Source organism: Balaenoptera acutorostrata, chromosome 21, assembly GCF_949987535.1.
Source record: "Balaenoptera acutorostrata chromosome 21, mBalAcu1.1, whole genome shotgun sequence".
In the NCBI taxonomy this organism is placed as follows: domain Eukaryota; kingdom Metazoa; phylum Chordata; class Mammalia; order Artiodactyla; family Balaenopteridae; genus Balaenoptera; species Balaenoptera acutorostrata.
The window spans coordinates 11,568,202-11,592,585 of record NC_080084.1 but is presented as its reverse complement, the minus strand read 5'-3'; positions in this window follow the sequence as shown (position 1 = coordinate 11,592,585).

Sequence of the window (24,384 nt, the reverse complement as noted above, 5' to 3'; positions counted from 1 at the left end):
TTTTTGAGAATTTTTTTATTGGCATGTAATTCACATATATTATATTGTCTTTACGCTAAAAAGAGTCTACAACTCAAAATCAGATAAGCATTCACTTAGATTGTCGAGTAGCTGCTTCATGAATTTGATGTTTACATTTAGTTCTTTTACATTCTCCCATAGAATTTTTCATTTTGATATTAGATATAGAAGATCAAATTTTGAAAAAGTAAAAAGCAAAACAAAACAAAACAAACAGTAATTACATTAACCCGATATCATCAGTTGACATTCTTTTTTTCTTTAAATTCTTTAAAGGTCCCTGGCAAAATAACTGGATTGGCTCAGTAAATATTTGTGGAATTCTTGAATAAATGAATGAGTCTCATTCGACCTCTCTGAATTTCAAGAATTTCTTATCTTTTTAAATGAAGATCTCTATTTCTTACCTCATTTCCTATCTTTGTAAAGTCTGAGGTAGGATATTAGTTGATGACTGAAAATGGTTCAACTTACACAGGAAGCCCAATTAGTTCTTCATATCTAATGCCTTCTTGCCCAAGACAGTGAACGGATGGTCCATTTTGGCTAGATCACTCCTTCCCTGACAGAACTGCCATTGCCTATAAGCTTTACCTTGAGGGTAAATGGGAATTACTATCTGTGTACTGTTCTACAGTTCATGCTTTCAAAAGCATGAGTCTCTTTTATCTTTACACAGAGACACTGGGGCTGGATTGATAACACTTAGCATCGTCACCGTCACCTGCACTGTCATTATTATTATTATTTTTAAATTTATTTATTTATTTATTTTTGGCTGTGTTGGGTCTTCGTTTCTGCGCGAGGGCTTTCTCTGGTTGCGGCGAGCGGGGGCCACTCTTCATCGCGGTGCGCGGGCCTCTCACCGTCGCGGCCTCTCTTGCTGCGGAGCACAGGCTCCAGACGCGCAGGCTCAGCAATTGCGGCTCACGGGCCTAGTTGCTCCGTGGCATGTGGGATCTTCCCAGACCAGGGCTCGAACCCGTGTCCCCTGCATCTGCAGGCAGACTCTCAACCACTGCGCCACCAGGGAAGCCTTGCACTTTCATTATTATTACCAGTATCCTCAGAGCTAAGAATGAACATTATTGTGTGATTACTTTGTGCCACCCAGGTCATTCTAAGTGCTCTCTATATAATAGCTCATTGAATTTATATATATATATATATATAAACTCTATGAAGTAAATACTCTTATTTTTCACAATAGCAAAGAGGTGGAGAAAAATTGCCTAAGGTCACATGACAAACAAGTGGAGATGCTAAGTGTTTAGTAGATATAAGTATCTAGTAAATGCTTATCGCAAAACGTACTAAATGCCCACTAAATGCTTGTTGAATTGATGAACTTTTATGTATGAAGAATGTGGCATTCAGAGGGGTTATGTGCTTTGCCCAAGGACAGATCACGAGCTGTTGGTTGAGAGCTTCAAGTCCAGCCAAGAAGTTCAGGTTATAGAATTCTTGTCAGCTGCATGAAGATATGGGTCTAGGAGAGCACAGGTGTGAGAGTCCCGGCTTTGGAACTGTTCTTTGAGTCCTTCTACTAACATGTATTCCTTTTTGATCTTCAAGTCATTTCTTCAAGTCTTTCTAAGCTTGTTACCTCATCTGTAAAATGGAGAAAATACTAATTTTTTTTTCTGGAGATATTGTAAGGCTTAAATGACATTTAAAGTGGCTACAAATGTGTCTTGTAGGCAATAATACCCAGTAAATGGGCATTTGCAATTAAAACAGTAGGTGGTTTGGGTGAGCTAAACTGTGGATGCTGACATAGCAGGGAGAGAGAAAATTATCCTAGAGGATTTATTATTCACTCCCTCCACTCCATCTAGTGTTGAGATTTTCAGAAAATCTAGCTCCAAGTGTTTTCTCTGATGCTATAATTACAGTCTTAAACTAGTCACAGGAGAACTTCAGAAGATAGGGAAATTCAACAATATTCTACCAGGAAATAATACTCCTCTGTCTGAAAGTTTCTGAACTTTTCCCTTTAAACGTCCTCTCATATTTGAAGGTCTTGGCCAACATTCTCCAAAATCTCCCCCTCCTGCCACCTCCCCGTTTGCTTGTTTCAGAATTTTTCAGCTATAGCAGCAATGCTTTTTGTCATCAATTTAGCAAATTAGTTGAACCCAGGGAATGTGTTGGGGGGAACCTCTGATTTATCATCATTTCATCAGGAGCACAGGGAAAAACGTGGACTTGTGATTGCCCTCTGAATTGGAGGCATTCTTGTGGGACTGAGCCCTTACCCTGTGGGATTTGATGCTGTCTCCGGGTAGATAGTTGTCAGAACTGTAGGACACCCAGCTGGTGTTGGAGAATTGCTTGGTGGTGTGGGGAGAAATCCATAGGGATCGACATTGGTCCTGGAATCTTTTATCTTTCTTCTCCACAAAGCTTTTTTAGACCATTTTGACTCATACTGATTTCTTTCTTATGAAATGCTCTAGTCTGGATATTACTCTTGTGTTTTTCTAGAACTGTTTAGTGACACATTTTTGTTAAGTTTCTGTTATACTAGACACGGTACCTCAGCTAAAATTTAAGCTCCTTGAGGGCAGAAAATGCAAATGTTTAGCACTTAGTAAGGTGTTTTGTTGATTAGTGCTGAACGAATCTGGATTGATGAAATGCACACTAATGCACTTTGATGGATCGCTAAAAATTTAATCCTTGTTATTTCTGGTGACCATTAGTTTACATGTCCTGTGCCTTGCCCAAAACAGGTTAGTACTATCCTCTATAAATAAAGAAGATAATCTTCCATAAGATAGCCGACCATATACTTATCTGGGTTTTCCTATTCTGGGCTTACTCTTACCTGTTTATAATATTAACATCTATAATAATATCTCAGTTGGTTCTTTAGCTTAGAATTTAGGGAGGCAAAAATGCTTTTGAGCATGTCTAATGATAAAGTAATGATTCTTATGATGGCTTATGACACAGGTACTATACATTCTCTAGTGAGAGCTGTATAATGATATCAAATATCCTTACAAACAAATGAAGATTAACTATAGTCGTTTCTGAAAGCAATCTGCTTTTCCTCAGTAAGACTCTAGTAATAATCTGTATAACCTAGGTGACTAAGTAAATAGTTCATTTATTAGCAGATCCTTACTAAACACTTTCTAGGCACTAGGCATGATTGTAAGTTCTTTAGATGCATTAAGACATTAGTCTTTACCATGGTCCAAAGCAGTAGGCATTATTATCTCAATTTTATAAATGAAGTTACAGGGTACAGAGAGGCAAGATGCTATGCCAAGGTCACATAGGCGGTTGAGCTAAGATTCCAACCCCAAGAGAAACCTTCTGGAGTTTTTATCTCTTAACACTTTTTTTTTTTTTTAGATAGGCTGGGGTGTTATTTTATTTTATTTTTAAAAATTTTATTGAAGTGTTGTTGATTTACAATGTTGTGTTAATTTCTGCTGTACAGCAAAGTGACTCCGTTATATGTATATACATATTCTTTTTCATATTCTTTCATATGGTTTGTTACAGGATATTGAATATAGTTCCCTGTGCTATAGAGTAGGACCTGGTTGTTTATCCATCCTCACACCCTTAAACAGTACGCTGCTTCGTAACTTTGGTCCTCCCCTGTTCTTGTCTGGGTGTCCCAAAGGATCTGGGTCCTGCTATGATGCTTCTTTCCTGTTATTACTGAATATAGGTCACTGTAAGTCTGCACTTGTTGCTGGAACTCTCTAGGTCCATCACTGAGTGTTCTGTGCCTTTGGTCTTTCTGGTAGCTGAGTTCTCTCTGCAAATTCACATTGCTCTACACACTGATATTGAGAGAAGAAATCTGAAGTTCCTTTAAATAAGGGACAGCCATTTCCTGCTTGGAGGCAAATCGAAACTAGAGCTTTCTTTTGTGAAGCCCCTCACACTTCCTGTGAACCCTTCTCTCCTTCCTCCCAGGCAGTGAGCACTAGTTTAACACATTTGTTTAATTCAAGATTTTATACGTTACTTCTCCCTATATTGTAAGCTGTTTATTGACAAGGCGGTACCTACCCAATTGAAAGTGCAGTGTTCAGTGCCTGGCACATAGCAACCACTAAATATTTAATGAATTAGTGTGTGAGTCGATGCTCTGAGTCACTGGTGCATCATACGAATTTGTTAATTGCTTTGAGTTTCGGTGTGTGTGAGTGTGTGTGTGTAGAGAAGAGAATTCTAGTTTCCTTCATTAACCCACGTTTTCAAGTACCTAATCCACATGCTGCTATCCTAGTTACCACCCAAAGTTAGCTGAAAAGACACACAGTAGTAGCTTTCTTTGAATTCTTTAGGATTTAAGGCACAAAAAAGTGTTGCTGATGAATTTGCATAAAACATGCAGACAACGAAGGGCATTACATAGAAAAATTAATGGATATTACTGACTACCATTCCGTGAGCCACAGGTATTTATTGTCGAGATGGACTTATGTGAAAGGTTTCTAATGGAAAGATAACTTATGACTTATGGCCTCTTCAGATGGAGGCATTAGTATTCTGATCCAAGAGTTTCAGAGGCATTAGTTTACTTTGAATATTTTCATATCTTTTTACCACTGGGGCCTTTAGTATTGGAACAAATTGATGTCTAGAGTCCAAAAAAGCTGTTTAGTGTGTGATAGTGGAAAATTAAATAATGCATTTGTCCTGCACGCTTCTGGCTCTCACACTTACGCAGAATCAGAAAACCCACAGCCACTTTTTTGAATGCTGGATGTCTTCATTGGAAAGTGAGGAAATCTATTTAATTACTGACCTCAGATGAAGGACATGAAGATGGAGTTGCAGTTTTCTACTTGAATTTCTGTTCTTCTGTCCAGTAGCATTTGCTGGTACTGGGAACAGTGAATTATCATCCCAGAATTCCAGAGGTCTTTTTGAGTCATCACCAGTGGTGCACATTGTACATCCTGTCTCCATCAAAATGGAGATTTGAGATTTATAAAGCAAATGTACCGTATCTTGAGGGTCTTGAAAAATGGGAGCATTACAGAGGCAAAGTTAACTTGGAAGAGTGTGGCATTGCCCGTGAAAGTTCCAATTTCTGGCAACCCCTAGTCACAGCCATCTGATTTAGTCTGATATAATCTGATAATTATAATTTGAGAGATGTATGGGGACCATCTTGACTAAAGAGTCCTAGGAACAGTTAAGAGAGGAACAAATCAAATAAGAGAATAATTGTTTCTTTAGTATTTAGTTGTAAAATTCTATTGGGGGAACGGAGGAAAAAGAGGATAAAGTCCTCTGGCATTTTCTCAGTTAATTTCTTCTCCTAATTGTGGTTTGGCCTAGTTCTTTTTTTGTCTGTGTTCCCTCCTTGCAGGCCTCTGCTGCTTTGCATCCCGAGGGGGTAGCACATTCAGGACTCTGCTTTCCAACATGTGTTTCTAAAAGGCAGAGTGAGACATCTGCCACCCGCCCACTCGCCTGCCTACCAGGACATTCCTCATCCTCCTTTAGCTGGAGCATAAAATTAACCTCCTGCCCACACTCAGTACAAAGGGCTGGCTTTGATTTTTGTAAGCCATCTTTTTCTCCTCTCGCACCCCCCACCATTTCTCCTTATAGCAGAAAAATACAGAATCAGAGAAATAGATGAAAGCATAAAAGAAAATTGTGACTACTGAAACTGTTTCCTTATAATTGCACAGCACATTTAACTGCACATGATATACTTGGATCTTGGAGTCTTGGGTTTATGACCTACTATTTGATCCACCAACCTGACAAACCCTCCCTCTTTTGTCTCCATTTTTCATGTTATATAGAACAGGGGTGGGAAGGAGTAGCCATAGTTGTTCTTGAAACTTCCCAGCCTGGACAGGCAGGGTTCTAGATTTTAAAAGAGGTTGCACACAGGAACACACAAGAGAATCAGCAAGTAGAGGCATTCTCTTCCCCCAGCTCAAAGATTCAGGTGAAGGGGATCAGAATAGACCACCCGCAAATATGCTGCTGAGCTGAAGGCAGTTGAGAAGAAGAAAACCCAAGAAGAGCTTTGTGCCCTCCCCCTGTCTATCTAAAAGCAGAGCATCGATTTCCCTGTGTGAAGGTGTCCTCCTCCCCTCTCCCAAACCGGGAGGACAGTCACCATTATCAACCAGAGATGGAAAGTCAGCCCTAAGAGAAGTCTGCACAGACATTATTTGAATAATTATTATCTTGCAGTAGCTTCCTTATATACTTACGTTTTCACAGTTTACTGTATCTAGAAGCTCACTCAAACCCCTTTTCCTTTGTCTAGTCACTTTGACGCAATTTATCACCCTTTGTTAAAATGGTATATAAGCTCTCAAGTCTAACAGCTTCTTTGAGGTTTCACTTCTTTTCTGTGAAACTCCCATGCACATAAAATTTTAAAACATCAGTAAGATTTGTTGGCCTTCTCTCCTGTTAATCTGGCTTTTTGTCAGTTTAATCCACTGATCCCAGTTTAGAATTTAAACGTGTATAGGGAGGGGCTTCCCTGGTGGTGCAGTGGTTGAGAATCTGCCTGCCGATGCAGGGGACACGGGTTCGAGCCCTGGTCTGGGAAGATCCCACATGCCACGGAGCAACTAGGCCCGTGAGCCACAAGTACTGAGCCTGCGCGTCTGGAGCCTGTGCTCCGCAACAAGAGAGGCCGCGATAGTGAGAGGCCTGCGCACCGCGATGAGGAGTTGCCCCCACTTGCCACAACTGGAGAAAGCCCTCGCGCAGAAACGAAGACCCAACACAGCCATACGTAAATAAATAAGTAAGTAAGTAAGTAAGTAAGTAAGTAAGTAAGTAAAGTAAGTAAAGTAAGTAAGTAAGTAAGTAAGTAAGTGTATAGGGAAAGTTCTATGTCTCCTACCCTGGGGAAGAATCGTCTGTCCTTTGGCAGCTTCTCTCTTCTGACCCAGGAAACCTTCTCGAGCTCATTGATAAGTCTGAGTCTCAAATGAAAAATACCCCACATCATGGATTTCATTCTTTCATTCAACATTTATTGAGCACCTTTATAAATAGGGCTTACTTCTTACTCTCATGTAGTTGACAAGGTAGCAGAGGCAAAATTTTAGGATGTATAGAGACTTTAGATTTGCTCCAGTGAAAATTACTATATAGACAGAAGGTACAGTGCTGTCCATCAACCTACCATCTACCTATCTATCTATTGATGTATCTATCAGTATGCATCTCGTCCTGCTTTCAGATATAAAGTAACTATATTTTATAAAGTAGTAATAAATGCGTGACCTTCCTAACTATAATTTTATTCCCTAAAATAAAGCTTTTACACTAGAGATGGACATTCTAATATCATGTACAAAAATACAGGATGGCTTTTGTGAAAGATATACACAAAACAGCCAGGTATTTAGAGACTGAATTTCCTAGCAGTTAAGGTAAATCCCCAATGGCCTGCATAGTTTAGATGTTGTTTTATTTTAAGAAAGAGAATCCATTTATCAAAATAGGCAATCAGAATTCCACATTCTGGAAGGAATTTCATTAGAAAATTACCTAGTATTATAATTCAATGGATCTTCTTATTTTTTTTCCCTCTTATTTAGAACCTGGGTTACTAGACTGTTGTTCTCTTTCGGTTGGTGGTTTTCAAACTTGAGTGTGTATCAAAAACACCTGGAGGGTTTGTTAAACACAAATTGCTGGGTCCCCTCCCAGCCTTTCTGATTGTTTAGGTCTAGGATGGAGCCAAGTATTTGCATCTCTGGGTGATTCTGAGGCTGCTGATTAAGGGCGCACTCTTGGAGGTTCACTACTCAAGGACGCAGGAAGTCACAACAATTAGATAAGTTTGGGTGAAATTAGCTTCTGTTTGTGGATCCCTATGGGGTTTAGTATTTACTTGCAGATCTTCACGTTTACCTAACACTTAGCATCGTGTCCTTAAAGCACTCTAAGAATGGAGGGGTAATGAATGCTCTTTCAGAAAACTTTCAGTGTGACTTATGACAGCATCACTTTGCTTAAAAGTACCGACACCAATGTGCCAGAACCTGCCTAACCACAGTGGGCTACCAGAAGAAGAGTTATTGCTGTAATTGACCTTAGCTCTCAGAATGTTTATGAGTTGTTAAATTCAATAGCGCCTCGCTTCATTCCATAGGAATCTGGACCTTAATGCTGCACTCCTTAGTAATGTTCTCTGGCTTGTTAGGAAAGGACAATGGGAAACATCACTTATTGGGCGAACGCTCACCGGGGGTATTGCAAGATCACACCCACTAAACATATATCTCATTGTCAACATCCTTAGGAGCTATAATTTGTGTAATGCATGAAACGCCTCTACCTGTTTTACTTGTAGGGCATTTAGACAAGGTTTTGGGTTATGGCTCAGATTTATTAACGTATGTTCTTGAGCAAGTTTTTTCTTATTTTCTCTGACTGCGCCTCATTTTCCGCCTCTCTTAAGGGGATAATGATGCCTGCCCTTAATTAGGGTTGCTCTGAAGATTGAATGGTATAGCTTGTAAAATGACTGGCAAGTAATAAACACTTAATTCTTCCCTTTTCTCTTTTCATCATTTGCCTAATAAATTTTTTTAAATGAATTGATGTTTCCTGATTCTAGTCATAATTGGAAAGATGCTTGAGTCTCATGGTGTCTCAGTTTTCTTCCAGCCTGAGACTGGAGGCCGTTCCAGTTTAAGAATTGGTAAACTTCCAATTCTGACTTTTGACCTCTTCTTCCTCCTTTGTTTTTCCTTTTCTGCCCTAACAGGATGGCAGTGGCCAGGGTCTAACTGTTGATTCTTATCATACCATTATCATCCCCAAGGTAACAAGTTTGAATATACCTTCACAGTTCTGATAGGTACAGATAGCTTATCAGGTTCTATTGGAACAGAACCTAGCATTCCCCATTTAAATGAGTCTTTCAAGCTGTTTGAATATATCCATCCTTTTGGTTTGGGTGCTACCTGCAGGCAGGAAATGGGGCCTGATTCTCAGTGGGTAAATTGGAGATGGAATGGTGTCTAGCGTCCCAAATCCATGAGGAAGGGACACGTCTGTCATTTTAATAAGTTTCCTGGGTACTTATCTTTTGAGTCCCTTAGGAGCCCAGTGGAAAAATGAATCGATGTGAGAACACAGACTGGGTCTTATTTACTTTCTTACTCTCAGTGCTTAAGTGTCTGCACAGTGCGGGCTCAGTCATTACTTTTGAATGAAGGAGCTTATTAAAATATCAATGTTCTTGGAATTCTTACACAATCCCAAGACATCCAAGAATCTCATGAAAGAAAAATGGCAAGCGATTTTTCCAAAGACCTATTCAAATTGGCAGTAAAGCACAGAGCATCCTGTAAAGACCTTGTGAAGCCTTACCAGTTGATGAGCTCCATGGTGAACCGGGCATTGAGCCTTACGGGGATTGCTAAAGAGCGTTGCTGCCTGCTCTGCGCCTTCACAATGTGGCTGCAGGAGAGTCCCCACTCGTACAGAACAGAATGTGAGAGCAGGGCCTTGGAGAGTGCCCAGTGCAACCCCTTCATTCTACGGAAGAGGAAGCTCACTGCCCGCATGGCGAGACCATTTTCTGGCATAGGAATCCCCACCGGTATCTTTCCCTACCTTGTAATAAACCCAGAAATGAGTTCTGTCATTGAGCACAAGTGATCGTCGGGATACGTTCCGCAAGAAGCACTGCTGACGGTGGTTATCCATGCTGTCAGCTAGTTGCTTGCTGGAGAGGGCGCACCGCGAGTGGTAGTTGTACAGCGCTGCCATTTCCTGAGGCCACCAGCACTGACTCGTTGGCCATGGGATTCGGTCCCTCTTCACTCCAACACGGAATCTTTGATTAGTAGAGTTTAAAGGAAAACAAGAGAACAAGGCTGGCATGGAAAGCCCTTGCTTTATGCCACTAAGGAAAACTATGATGCCCATTTTAAATAACAAGACACTTCCAGATGTATGAAAACAGGTACGCCAAGAGCAGAGCCCAGGGATGCTGGGGATGGTTGGTACCCATCCAGGGTCAGAGGTGTGTGCTCCAAGAGGAAAGCAGTGGGATGAAACAGTACGAGCAGCCTTTTTAAAGCCAAGGTACCTAATGCAAGCTTCAGGCTCTATTGGGTTTTTCCGTTATGTCTTACTCTTATGCAAATAAGTAGCAGTTTCATCATCTAAGTACAAAAACTTTTCTCCCTTCTGTTTTCTGTACTTCTTTTTTTCCCCCCCCTCTTTTGGCCTCCTCTCCCATGCATGTGTGGGGAAAACATTTCAGAAGGTCCATGAGCTGGTAGAGTATCTCAGTTGAAGCCATTGCTTGATGTATTAATAATTCATTTTTTCTAGCTCTTTTGCAGGGTGGTATGAGGAGGTGGGGAGGGTACCATTGGAGAGGCTAATTCATCTGATTTCACTGAGGCTAATTCATCTGCTTCCCTATGAATGACACCCTTTGGTTCTTTGTGCGCACGAGACACTGTTCCATTCATTCCATTGGGGCATCTTCCTCGGTTAGTTGAGGCTGGAGGATTTCAAGCAGCGACGCTGAGCCTCGAACCAGAGACGGTAGTGTTGCCTATAACAAGGAGAAGCAGGGTAATAACATTTCAATTTTTAAATTCTTGGCCCCATTATTCTTTCATGCTGAAATGTTATCGAAGTATAACTGCTTGTTGAACACACATTAATTCCAGAATTTGTGGTGAATCCAATCACACGTAGCTGAATTTGCTGGGCTCGCTGCACAAGCCTTTTGACATTTGAGGCCAAATGTTCAAATCACAAAGCTGAAGGTCGTGGCATGTATTAGACAGGGAGGAATTAAGAAGACGCGTGGTCCCCACAATCTCTACCAGAGTCTTTCCAAACCTGTCACCATCACCAATGCATTATTTATCAGATTAGGTGAAGGAAATGTTATCTTTTCTTTTTTTTTTTTTAAACAGGGCTTATTAATAGGGGAGCGTGGTGTCCACATATACTGTCAAATGGGAAAGCATCTTATTTCAAACCTAGACCCTTCCTGTTGCACTAATGAGCCTTCTGTTTTGATTTCTAATGCACTGTTGCAGATATTTTTAGCTCGACTTTATGCCACTGGACAGTCTTTCTGTAACTGATGAACATTTGCATGAACATAGGCGTCACTAGGTATTTTTAGATCTGCCATGGCCTTTGGACAAGTGTAACTAAATGGGAAGGCTCTTTCCTGTAGGGTTCAGCTCAGTAGCTCATTAACATTGGCAATGGTGGGAGTAACTAGCAATACCACCCCACTTATCTGAGCAGGAGAGCTGGTTTCTGGACAGTTTGAAAGTTTGGAGTGAAGGGAAAGGAAAAATAAGCTCATTTTTACATATACAAACTGCAAATTTACACAACTTGGATTATCAAATTGTTTTTACTCCCAGAAAAGTTAAAAAATTCTGAATTGGGCAGTGAGATGGTAAATGCTGGCTCTGCCGCTTTCTGAGCAAAAGAGGGGGAAGCATTCCCTTTTTCAAAATATTCCTGAGGCTTGCTTTCCCTAAAGGAGGTTATAATCTTCCCAGGGAGACTGTCTTGACAGCTTGAGAAATACCAGATTCAAGATTCCTCGTGGAAATGTCGGTTAAAACAAACTCCCCATCAGGAAATAGTCCAGATGCTGCAATGAAATGCAAAGCCTGGATTTGCTAACTTGAAATTACACCAGGACCACAAAACCTCTGAAACACACATGGCTTCATCATATTACTCCAAATCCCCTGGGTAGATAAGGTTTAAACCAAGGAAATACAGTGGCTACAGTGCAACACCACAATGCCAATTAATTTTTATTCATTGATCTTTGAGGCTATGTTTTATTTATCACACCTGCATCCTCCCCCCTCTTTGTTTAGCCTGTGATACAGAATCCTTTCAAGGTCTGCAAGCTGCTCAAAGCCTTTGCTCCCATATTGGAGACCATTTTTTTCCTTATCGGTCTCTTTCCGGCTGTTTTCCTCCCTTTCTTGCTCTGCTCCGTGTCTATGCCCTTCAGGCTAATTTGGATCACCCTTCCCTTTACTTCAACACATTTAGAAGGCTCATTTGTCCTCACTCGCCATCAGCAACAGCGAGTCATACTATTTATATTTTCCAGACTTTGTCCACCCAGTGGTCTATTTATTTGGAAAGCAAAACAGAAAGTGTGGTCAGGATGAGTTTCATTATTGTTTCCTGAGCAGATCTTTGCCTTATTATTATTCCACTTTTGCATTTAGGTGCCAGTAAAGCAAGCAGATGGGCTCTCTATGCTTGGGAGTTGCCGGATGTGACACTGTGGTTTGAGTGTGAGCTGTGGTGGTTCTGAGAACAAGACCCGCCCCCCCCCCCCCCAGCAGAGGCTACTGTATTGTTGACTTGGTTGATGTGATGAGTTAGTTACCTGGGTAGTTAGCACAAAGTCACGGTGCATTACACTCTTGGACAGGAGTGGTGATGGGCGAGTTGGGTTGAGAGTGGACGTTTAATGCAGGAGATTTGTTGGCAAATTCATAGTCCACTGTTTCTGTAGATAAGCCGAGGCCTTTTAATTCCAGAGTTCTCGATCTCTGGGTTTATATCTCACGCTTCCATGTTGCTTTACGTTCTGCATCTCTTACTTCTGTGCTACACCCCGATGAAGAGGAATGAATGCTCAGGGTTGTGTCTGGAAAGATTCCGTGAGCTGAAGCAAAGCAGAGCTGTGTGAGGTGATGGCAAGTCCATCCATCACCTGGAGGAGGTGAAAAACTCCCAATATATGGGACCATTAATAGATCGTAATACATAGTAATAGCAATTCCATTCCTGCTGGAGAAGACCCGCATACATCCCGCCCTTTGGACGTTGTTTACACATGTTGTTCAGTATTGTAGGAGCAAACAAGAGAACAGAAAGTTGTTATGAGCACATCTTGGAGAGATACAGTCACTACATAAACGAACAAATCTTGCCTCATTGGTCCTCACGACAACCCCAGTAAGCAGGTGCTGGGAAGTCTGCTTCTCGCGGGAGTAGGAGAAATATCTTGCTTAAGGTCATAACTATGGTTTTGTGATAAGAATTGAAATTAGACCTGGTTGCCCTTTGTAGAAGACTATAAATATTACCTGCTATGGATAAGCTAACAAATTGCCCAGCAGGCCAGACACAAACCTTCAGATGCTTCGAAGGAGCTGGAAGGGATTTCAAAGGTTCTTTAATCCAGACCTTTCATAATAGATGAGGAAACAGACACTCTGGGTGGTTCATGGTGTCTGGGTGAGCTTTTCGGTGTCCTTAAACATGGCTTTAATGCTTAGAAAGATTATTTAAGAGCTACTTTCATTTTGAATAGTAATATTCAATTTATTAAAATTACAAATTTAAAAACTGAGTTCTTTCTTAAGTCTTTAAATTCAATTTACAAATCTCATTATTCCTTTACTAAATCCAGCAACTTTAGCAATTGCTTTGAAAGGGTTTCTTTTTTTACAACCTAGTTACTTAAATCAAATTATTTTAAACTGCACTTATAAATTTAATATATTCGATTTTCTTTTTAAGTACTTAAATTGTCTAACAAATAAACTTCCCCACGTGCTTAAATAACACTTGTAACTCTCATAAATTAAAGTTTTAAATATGGTAGTTCTTAATTCTTCTGCATGTTACAATATTACTTGCAGCTTTAGAAAAACTTTCGTAGTGCTACCAGCTTAAATTTAGTTTTAAAAGTTACTCAGGGGCTTCCCTGGTGGCGCAGTGGTTGGGAGTCTGCCTGCCAATGCAGGGGACACGGGTTCGAGCCCTGGCCTGGGAGGATCCCACATGCCGCGGAGCGACAAAGCCCGTGAGCCACAATTACTGAGCCTGCGCGTCTGGAGCCTGTGCTCGGCAGCGGGAGAGGCCGTGACAGTGAGAGGCCTGCGCACCGCAATGAAGAGTGGCCCCCGCTTGCCACAGCTTGGGGGGGGCCCTCGCACGGAGACGAAGACCCAACACAGCCATAAATAATAAATAAATAAATTTAAAAAAAAAAAAAGTTACTCAGTTATGTACCATTTAAAACTTAAAGATCATAAAGATGGTGTCGTGTATATTCTACAATGTTGAATTCTCAAACGATACAAATGGTGTATTTAAAATACCAATTACACACAGAATATTCTTAAATTTAACAAAAAATAATAATATGCTGGAAATGATTATTTCATTATTTGTGTACTTTATTTTGTATTTCCCTAGGATCAAATGACACTTTCACTCAGAGAAAGAAAATATCATACCTAGGGAAATGGGGTCCCTATCCTACCAGAGGTGACTTATGGACCCAAAAGGATAAGATAAAACAAACAACTTGATTCTTGTTAAAGACGCTGCCCTAATGATGGGTGCAATAAAGTAGAGATTCCAGAACTTAAAAAGAGATTTGATTTCATAGCTCCAACCTCAGATAATTTTTTGGTCTCCTCTCTCAATGTTGTAACCACCTCTAGGTGTGTCGCTAACACAGGTGGCTTTTTCACTGTAGGTACTTTCTTAAGACAGGGGATGTCTTCCCCTCTGAAATACCACACCCTTATGTAATACTTCCGATACCTCTTTGGATTGGATAGATGTTGGATCTGGATTCTTGACGAATGTTTCCTTCCTGGCAGGACTACAACTTATATAGATAGTAAAAGTATTTCTGACTGGATTTGCATATGTCATGACATTCATTGCCTGAATGTGTTCCCACAAACTAAAATGAAGTCCCATTTCTAGCACAAAGCCTGCCCCAGCCTCTATGATGCTGGTTGAGGAGTCCTGGGATTTTTTTTTTTTTTTAACTTTTTTTTTTTTTTTTTAATTAATTAATTTATTTTCGGCTGTGTTGGGTCTTCGTTTCTGTGCGAGGGCTTTCTCTAGTTGTGGCAAGCAGGGGCCACTCCTCATCGCGGTGTGCGGGCCTCTCACTATCGCGGCCTCTCCCGTTGCGGAGCACAGGCTCCAGACGCGCAGGCTCAGTAGTTGTGGCTCACGGGCTTAGTTGCTCCGCGGCCTGTGGGATCTTCCCAGACCAGGGCTCGAACCCGTGTCCCCTGCCTCGGCAGGCAGATTCTCAACCACTGCGCCACCAGGGAAGCCCCTGGGATTTTTTTTTAATTGGCATAGCTATGAACATTAAAAAGAAAAATAGTTACAAGGAAGTACAAAGGCAAATAGTATTTACGCAAATCTGGAAAGTCGCTAAAGCTAATATGGAAATATAACTTTTTAAAAGTCTGATAGGAATCACTTTTTCACACTGGGCACTGATTATATAACAAGGCAGTACCTGCCATGGTGATTCTGAAGCCAGACCGCCTGGCTTCGCTTCCCGCTCTACTTCCCATGGCTGCGTCAATAATACCTGCTTCCAGTTACTCATCTAGAAAACAATAGTAACAAGACCTGCCTTAGAGGACTGTTGGGTGAATTAAATCCATTAGAATGGGAGCTTTAACAAAGTTAGCAATTTTGTCTGTTTGGTTATTGATATATTCTCAGCACCTAGAAAGGTGCCTGGATATTATGTATGCTCAAAAAAATTTGTTGCACTAAATACACAGTGCTTCAAACAGTGACTGGAATGTAGAAAATGTCCAATAAACGTTGGCTGCCATTATGCTTTGGTGACAACTTGCCCATAGTCACTTGCAGATTCTTAATTTTACACTGATTTATTCGGAAATTGTTGACTAATGATTCCCATGCCAGTAGTTTCATACCTGTATTTATTTGTGATGTTACTTTCATCCCAAGAAAAGCCTTGGGAAAGCTGAATAACTCCAGGGCTTGGGTGCCCAGCTTATTTGTAATTTTCTGGGTTTGGAGGTCTTCTTTCTTATCTTGCTCAGCATATGCACACTTCTCAGTTTTCCTTGTTGTTTTTTTCTTTAAGTGATCTCGTCCTTGAGTCTTCCTTGACTCTTAGCCTTTGTCCTGTGTTTTTTCTTTGTGCACCCTTTAAGTGGAGGTAGTCTTTGAAGATCCGTTTTTGTCTAGCCTTCCTGGCCGATCTCCCTGACGTCTATAGCTTTAAGTAAACCTCCCTTTATCCCTACCTCTGACCGTCTCCTAAGTCACAGACCCTCCACCTAAGAAATACCTACTATGTTCAAACTCTGACAACAGAATAATATTTCTCTCACATTTGAAATTTGAGTGATGTTATTAGACTCCTCCATTCTCCCCTCCAGAACCCAGATTATAGTCAAAATCTTGTCTGTTCTTCCTTCGGAGTGTTTTACACATCTGATGTTTCGTTCACACAATCAGTGTCAGCTGAGACCCGTATCAGGAACCACCGGGGCTCTTTGATCTCATCTAGCTGGCCTCCCCAGCGCCGGTAGATACCGCCTTTGACCCCTCGTCCATACTGCTGCCAGGGTTATATTCTTCAGAACAAGCTCAAATCATATTTCTCCATGCTCAAAAGCCTCTGAGGAACCGCAGTTCTTACATTTCCTGTTGTATCTTCCCTTTCATCCTTCCTTTGTTTCTTACGTTTCATCCTTCTTTTTGTTTCCCATCTACCCTTCCCCACCATTGTCTTATTAAATTCTTCTCCCGCTGTGATTAGGTAGAATAATACCCTTCGCCCTCCTCCCAACAGGTCCTAATCGCTGGAACCTGTGAATATGTTAAGGTATATGGAAAAGGGGAGTTAAGGTTGCAGGTAAAATCGAAGACCTGATCAGCTGACCTTAAATTAGGGCGAGGATCCCGGAGGGCTCAGGTGGGCCCAATGTAATCTCCAGTGTCTTTAAAAATGGAAGAGGGAGGCGGAAGAGGAGGGTCGGACTGGGTGCGGCTATAGGAGGAGGTTCCGGTGAGGAGATGTGAGATGAACCCGGCCTGCTGTTACCGGTTTGGAAGACGGAGGAAGGGGCCTTAAGACAAGACGTGTGAGTACCCTTTTGAATCTGGAAATGGCAAGGAGACAGACTCTCCCCTAGAGCCTCTAGAAAGGAAGGCAAGCCTTGCTGGCACTTGGCTTTAGCCTAGTGAGACCCATGTCAGACTTCTTAATTAGAGAACTATAAGATGATGAGTGTGTGTTTTAAGTCACTAAGTTTATAGTAAGTAATTTGTTAACAGCAGCAGTAGGAAACTATTACACCCACCTTCATGCTTTTACTCAAGCTGATCATAATGTTGGGAATAAGCTGCTGCTTCACACCGACTTACTGAAGTCTAATAAAGACTTCAAGTTCTAGTATAAATCTCACCTGCTCTAAAACTGCCCAGATTCTTGCAGTCAAAATTCATCTCTCTAACCCTGCTTATTTAAAACCTTATGTCCTATGTCAGCACTTTCTCTCTTTTATTAGATATGTGTGTCTCCCTCTTTGAACTTGGATTGTGAGTGTTCAGAAAAAGACCCATATATTTCTTTTTGTCCCCCCATAAAAGCTTTACATTCAAGTCAGTACTTTTTGAATCAAACTGTAAAAATGCAACACATTGGAAATGGTGCTAAATATGAGTCCTAAATGCCCACAAGATGGAGATATTCCCTTAAAAAAAATTTTCATTATCCCATGAGATCATTTCTCTTTGACCCCTTTCAAAACCAGAAATTCAGTCCTTTTTAGTTGGAATTTCAATCCTGTATTGACAGTCATAATTTAGGATTTTTAAAAAGTTTATATACCGAAAATGTCCTTGACCGTTTTAAAATGAGGGTTGGTATGGACATATATTAAAACTAAGAAAAATCTTTGCCTAACAGGACTTCTGTAAACAGCATAACTGCACGTTCACAGGTGCAGTGTGGGTTATTGTGTCTTGTGGAGCATAGTTGTATTATAGTAGTTTTCTGTGTCTCCTTTAGCGAGAGGTCAGGAGGAAATGCGGAAATTGTCTTGCTTGCTGCCATCTAATTTCACCTTTTCAATTGGAATACAAATTAAAGTCAAGGATGCTCTCTCCTAGAGATTCTTGGACAAGGGGTGAAATTCCAGGTTGTGTAAACATGTAGGACTGGAATAAAATTAGCATGTGAAGCCACTTACGGTGTGTTCCAAAGCTGCTTCTGACAAGCAGCTTTTGAATATGTTAAGTTCAGACATTTATATGCTCTCATCAGTTCTTCAGATACCGTCCTTAAAAATTGCCTCTAACTCAAGTGCTAGTTGTCTTTCCATTAGGTAATGGATGGCTGGTCTCTAATACCTGAGAACCCAGCTGAAACTACCTGTTCTTTCCAGTACCAACTTGGTCAGGGAAATGTGGTCTGGGAAGATTAAGTGGGGGAGGGGTGTGGACACAGGGAGTTAGTTGGTTTCAAACTGGGTGGATTGACAGTTTGAAAGAACAGGTTAAGCTATGAAGGCAGGGTAGAAGATAACTTAATTCAGCTGAAACACATGAGATTGCTAGATCCATCCCTTTGCTTTTGTGACCAAAACATATCTATGTAATTCTTTTCATAAATACAGCAGACATTTTTTTAAGCATCTTTTCTTCTGGTTATGGCACTCCGGCTTGTGGGAAATCGACTGTGGACTCTCATTCAGGAGGTAAGTAGCATTAATGTTCAGAGTCATCTAGGGCCATTTTATATCTGAAAGCATCTAGCCATATTGACACTGACAGGTCAAAAAAAAAATCAGGCTTGTTTGAGTAACCTATCGATAACCATATCAAAATATTTAAAGAACTTCATATAGATAACAGAAAATTCATCTCCTTCAGTGTGGCATTTTAGGGCAAAGGTAGAACTTACAGGCAGGTGTTGTTAGGAGGTAGAATTCATTCGCTATCACAAAGCATTATCTTACAACAAGAGCTGTGTAATGATAGAATAAGCTGCTGATAACCAAAGCCTTTCCCCCAAAGGCTGGGTGGTTCCTTTTCAGCAAAACGTTGGGTGGGAAGTGGTATCGGATGACCTTTGTTCTTTTTCTATCAAATCTAAAATTCTGTGATGTTATCAAAAGGACACACACTCACACAGAGACTTCATGAATTTGTAAGCTTCTTTAAAAGAAATCCAGAAATGTGCCTACTTGTTCCTTAAGGATAATAACCCTAATTTAAATTAGTATTAGAGCAGACCTTACCTACTGTTGATTTTAATCAGAAATTCCTTAGTATCAAAATCAAGGTGGCACTCTTAACTCAATAGTTGATTAAACTAACTTAACCTGGAGGCACAGAGTTTGCCAGCTAGAGTGGTGAATAATCATTGAGAACACCTGAAAACGAAACCTCAGGTAAATGGAAACAGGAAGGTGCTTCTGACCATCATAAAGAAAAAGATCACCAGCTCCCTTTACCAGTCAATACTTCTCTTTATTTTGCCTGCACTCTTTGGGAAGCCATAATCATCCTTCATATTGGGTAAAACAACTCATTGTGGTAAACGTTGTGTTTCAAAGCTCTTTTTTCTTAAGAAGAAAAATGAGTTGTTTAAGTTGGATATTAAGTGCTGAGCTCTTTTGCACAGCCGTGATTCCCCATGTTGGTAGTGCTATTGTCTGTGGCCTCTCCTTCCTAGAGGGATTGTATTGATGGAGGTCAAGATTCTTCATTCCTTCAAGTTACGTCACCACCCAGAATGGTTTCCAGCACTAATTGGCTTCTCATCTGGCCAGTGGCAGCAAATTGCTCTGGGCCTTCTAATCTTGCAAAGTGACTGGAGTCCCATTTTGCTGTCATTCCCAAGGAACAACACATAGCGTTTCTGAACACCTCCTGGCAAAGTAGGTGTAATCTCCACGGGATAGTGCTGAGGACTTTTTAATTAGGATTCTTCTCTTCAGCACGCTGTATTCACAGGTGGGCTAGAAGAAAAGTGAGGGGGTAGGAGTGCTTTGGAAATGGGAGAGCCCTTGTTAATTGGAGTTAGAAATGGGCGAAAAGTGGTCAAAGGAGCCTCTGCAGAGAGAAAAAGAAAACATGCATGCCGTGTGCAAGGTGGGAGTTGTAGGGGGTGGTAGCTGATTATCTCATATTATCTATTATTACACCTTTCTCAGCAAGTTAAAAGTGCTCTAGTGATGTGATGGCAGCTATTAACCTATTCTGATCAAAGAGAAAACAGGTTTTATGAACATTCATTTTCAGACTGGCGTACGTAAAAACTTCTAATTATCAGGATAACATATACTTGGTTAAAGTTTGGAGCCAACCAGATTCGACTTCAACTTAGGCGATTCATTTAGGCTCCATGAAGCTCATTTTCTTCATCTTTGAAGTGGGAATAATACTTGCCTAATTGTATTACCTTGCAAGTTAGAGTCAGTGAAATCATGCAGAGAAAGCAGTTGGGCTAGTATCTATTCATAGGTGGTATTCAAAGAATGTGATTAAAGAGTGTTTTCAGGACCTAAGCTAAGGAGCCTGTAAGTTACCAAAAACAGTGTCACCTTTTACTGGAACAGCCCATATTGACCGCATAAATATATTTGGGGGTGGGGGGAACTGTGCAGCCTTGATTTAATAACTCAGAGTAACTCAACTTCAGATTCCCTGTTTATCATTTCTATACCTTCATTTGCCTACCATTCCAGGAGCTTGATAGCATTCACTACTCCCTTATCTGGCAGAGAAGCCAGAAATGTAGATGTCATGAATCTGCATAATAGTTCCATTCAACCGAAGAAGGACATTTAAAGGAAACTAATGCTTTCTCCCAAGAAGACCTGAATGATCAATATAAGGTTTTCAGCTCAAAATCAGATCTCCCAACCCCATTATTACACTTAATGCCTGACATACATCAGTTTTTGCACCTTAAGAAGAAATCTCAAAATATGATGGGAGAGATTTAGGGATATGGCAGAGGCATTTTCTTGAGGAATGGGAATGAAGGAAAAGAATGTTGGAACTTCTTGCCCTTCTTGAATGCATGATGGCTACGTAACTGCTCACCCACTCCTTCCCTGTCTCCTGGGTACCACTGATGAAGGATGTTGTGAACACTATTGAGCAAATCACTGGTCTCAGTAACTACGTTTTGGGTTTGATTTTACAATGACTTTCCAGCAGAATATTAAGTAACATCAGGAACAAATAATCAGCCAGGAGCTAAGAACAAAATAGTAAATACATGTAGCTAGTAATCGAGAAGACAAACTTCTAATAATTATAACTGAGACGTGTATTAATGTAGGCCTACACAAAATGGTTTGGAGACACCACAAGGTGGTGTGCAGGATCTTAGGGAAAGACTCTACTCTTTTAAATATGCTTTTGTGACCAAAACATATCTATGTAATTCTTTTCATAAATACAGCAGACATTTTTTTAAGCATCTTTTCTTCTGGTTATGGCACTCCGGCTTGTGGGAAATCGACTGTGGACTCTCATTCAGGAGGTTATGGTTTAGCTGGGTAAGGAAGACAGACAGACGTATATTTAGTGTAAAGACTTAGCGGGGGGTTGGTATGGCATTGACTGAAGCACAACTTGGCAGCTTTGAGAACAATTCCCCCGCCCTACCCCCTCAAGGACTTTTATCTTCTGTGTGTCATTAAAATGTGCTTCCATAGAGATTGTCTCATTTAAGTTTGCAACAACTCTTTGAGTTCTCATTTCACAACTACAAAACCTGACTCAAAGGTTTCAAGAATACGCTTAAGTTCACACTGCAAGCTAATAGAGGTCCCAGCACTTGAACCTGGATTTCCCGTTTCTAGTAGCGTGGAGCCCATTCCTTGATCACAGCTGTCTACCCAACTCACGCCCCTCCTTCGGAGTTCTTGCTTGAGAAGGACTATTTGGTGACCTTCCTCTGCATCTAAAAGTGATAATGTTTAGACACTAATACCCTCATCACCTCACAGTTATTTCAAACCCTCAATATCCAAGGAATGACTATTCCAAGAGATTCCTTAAGTTAACAGATCTTTCTTGATTTGTTTTATGCTGTAGTAGATTTGATTAAAATGTTTCACCAGGAGTAGAGAATTCAGGAAGTAGGCAAAGCACCTCCTTGCCATGCCCATCCCTGCAACTGGAAGGCATTGCATAAAATTCATCATATTTTAGTTAAGAAAGCATTCAATGAAAGCTCTTATAATTAAAATGAGTTGCAACCCAGCCTTGCAACCCAGCATAAAAAACATTGGGGAAGACACTACATAGTTTTTTACTGTATTAATTCAAGTTCCCTAGTGGACCTTAAAGCAATTCATATCAAAAGAAGCATAGTAAAAACATCCTACTGATGCTTTTATCATATAGTGTCATATTACATCTTTCTGTTGCTAGTGTGTATCCCTGTTTCCTCCATCTAATATTCTGGGATCTAGGGATGTTATTGGAGATGCAGTAGACAACCACTTTTTTGTTTTACTTAATAAATTAAACAGACATTTACTGGTGGACACATTTTTGCCTGATGGCTACGGTACCCTGGAGTGCTTGGTGAGTATTTAAAGATCCACTGAGATATCAAAAGAGGAAGCTGCCATTACAGTGAAATATATTGATGCCTTATGGTAGATCACTGCCAACCATTTAATGGCTATATAAACTAAAACAAAACAAGCAAACACTTCAGTGTTTGCTCTGTGATTCAGTGCTGGACAAGGAAAGCTGTCGAATTTCCATAGTCTCTGTCCTTAAGGAGTGAAGGCAACAAGAACAAAGTGTAAAGAGACCGTAAGACAGACCTCAAGTATATAGTGTTCAAATGAAGTTTTCCACTGAAGCAGAAACTAGGGATCGAATCTACTATAAGGAAGCAAAACGAGTCTTGAGATTTGCGTAGTTAGACAAGAGGATCAGCTCAAGGGACACTTCACTATTCCCACAGGTTGGGAGAAGCTTCACAGTGAAGGAGAGGGGATGTTGGTGATGTGGAGGCCTTGGGAGCGTAGTCGGGGATGGGGTGGTACAAGTGCAGGAGTAAGCAGTAGTTTATTTTTTAAACATTTTACTGAAGTATAGTTGACTTACAATGTTGTGTTATTTTCTGCTGTACAGCAAAGTGATTCAGTTACACATATACATACATTCTTTTTCATATTCTTTTCCATTAGGATTTATCACAGGATATGGAATATAGTTCACTGTGCTATACAGTAGGACCTTGCTTATCCATTCTATATACAACAGTTGGGCAGCAGTAGTTTTTTTTAAATTTATTGACGTATAGTTGACTTACAGTGTTACGTTAATTTTCTTCTGTACAGCAAAGTGATTCAGTTATACATCTATATATTTTTCATATTCTTTTCCATTATGGTTTATTGCAGGATAGTGAATATAGTTCCCTGTGCTGTACAGTAGGACCTTGTTGTTTACCCATTCTATATATAATAGCTGAGCAGCAGTAGTTTCGAACCTGCACTAATAAGAGAGAGAGAGAGCGCATTTGGTGAGCATCGGACCAGGAGGGCAGTCCACAAATGAGGGAATATGAATAATTCCTGGAGACACGAGTAGGATGGCAGGATTGGCAGTAAGTTGACACGTGGTCTTAAGTTGAGATGAATGGAGTGGGAAGAAGCTAGAAAAAGAACTATTTAGAAAAAAAAAAAAACACTCTGAGCAAAGTGTGAAGCTTTTGATCTGAATATAGAATGCCCTGGTAAGCACCTTATGAACTATAACTTGTGTTTTTAATGGAAACTAAGACATAGTCCGACAGGAGTGATAAGCATGCTTATGGGAAGGGATGTGGGAAATAGAGACCATTCTGGGGAAATTAAAATAGAGCATGTGTTCTCCATCACCATAAAGCCCCTTGGTAAACAAAAGAGGGAGAAAATGTTCTTGGCTCAAATTCTGCACCAAGATTCCTCTTGAAGAAAAAAAAAATAGGAAAAGTGACTTGCTTAAAGTAGCAGGTATTTAGTTGCCAAGATAAGTATAGATCCCAAGTTTCCTCTCACCCTGGATCTTTCCATGATAAGTTACCTACCCTGAAATGAAACTCTGTGAGTAGAGATTTGAGAAAGAATGAAAGATAGTAAATAATGACACCGGGATGGAAGGCATTGCATAAAGGTGGGGTGTTGGAAGCCAACTTTTCCACGCAGGTTCAATGGCACAGGTGTGTGGGTAGCAAACAAATTAGAGGCGAACCTGAGTTGTCGTCCTGTCAGGCTGACAGAGCAATGAGCCAAGCAAAACAGGATGTGGAAAGAATATTCAAGTTGTCCATTGTAGCATGTAGTGTTTCGTTCAGTGTGATTGCCCTGACAGTTGGTGACAGAGCCTCCAAGAAACGAATGTGCTGATGACCTCGATTACAGGGAAAACGTCAATCTCAACTGACAACATGGGAAGAATAAGAGGGTGTAGGAACTGGAAATAGGCCTATCTGGTTCCCCTGTGGGGGGTTGGGAAGAAAAGGAAGATGAAAGGAAATGCCCAACTAGAAAGGTGTCTTATAAACTATGGAATCCAGATTTATTCTAG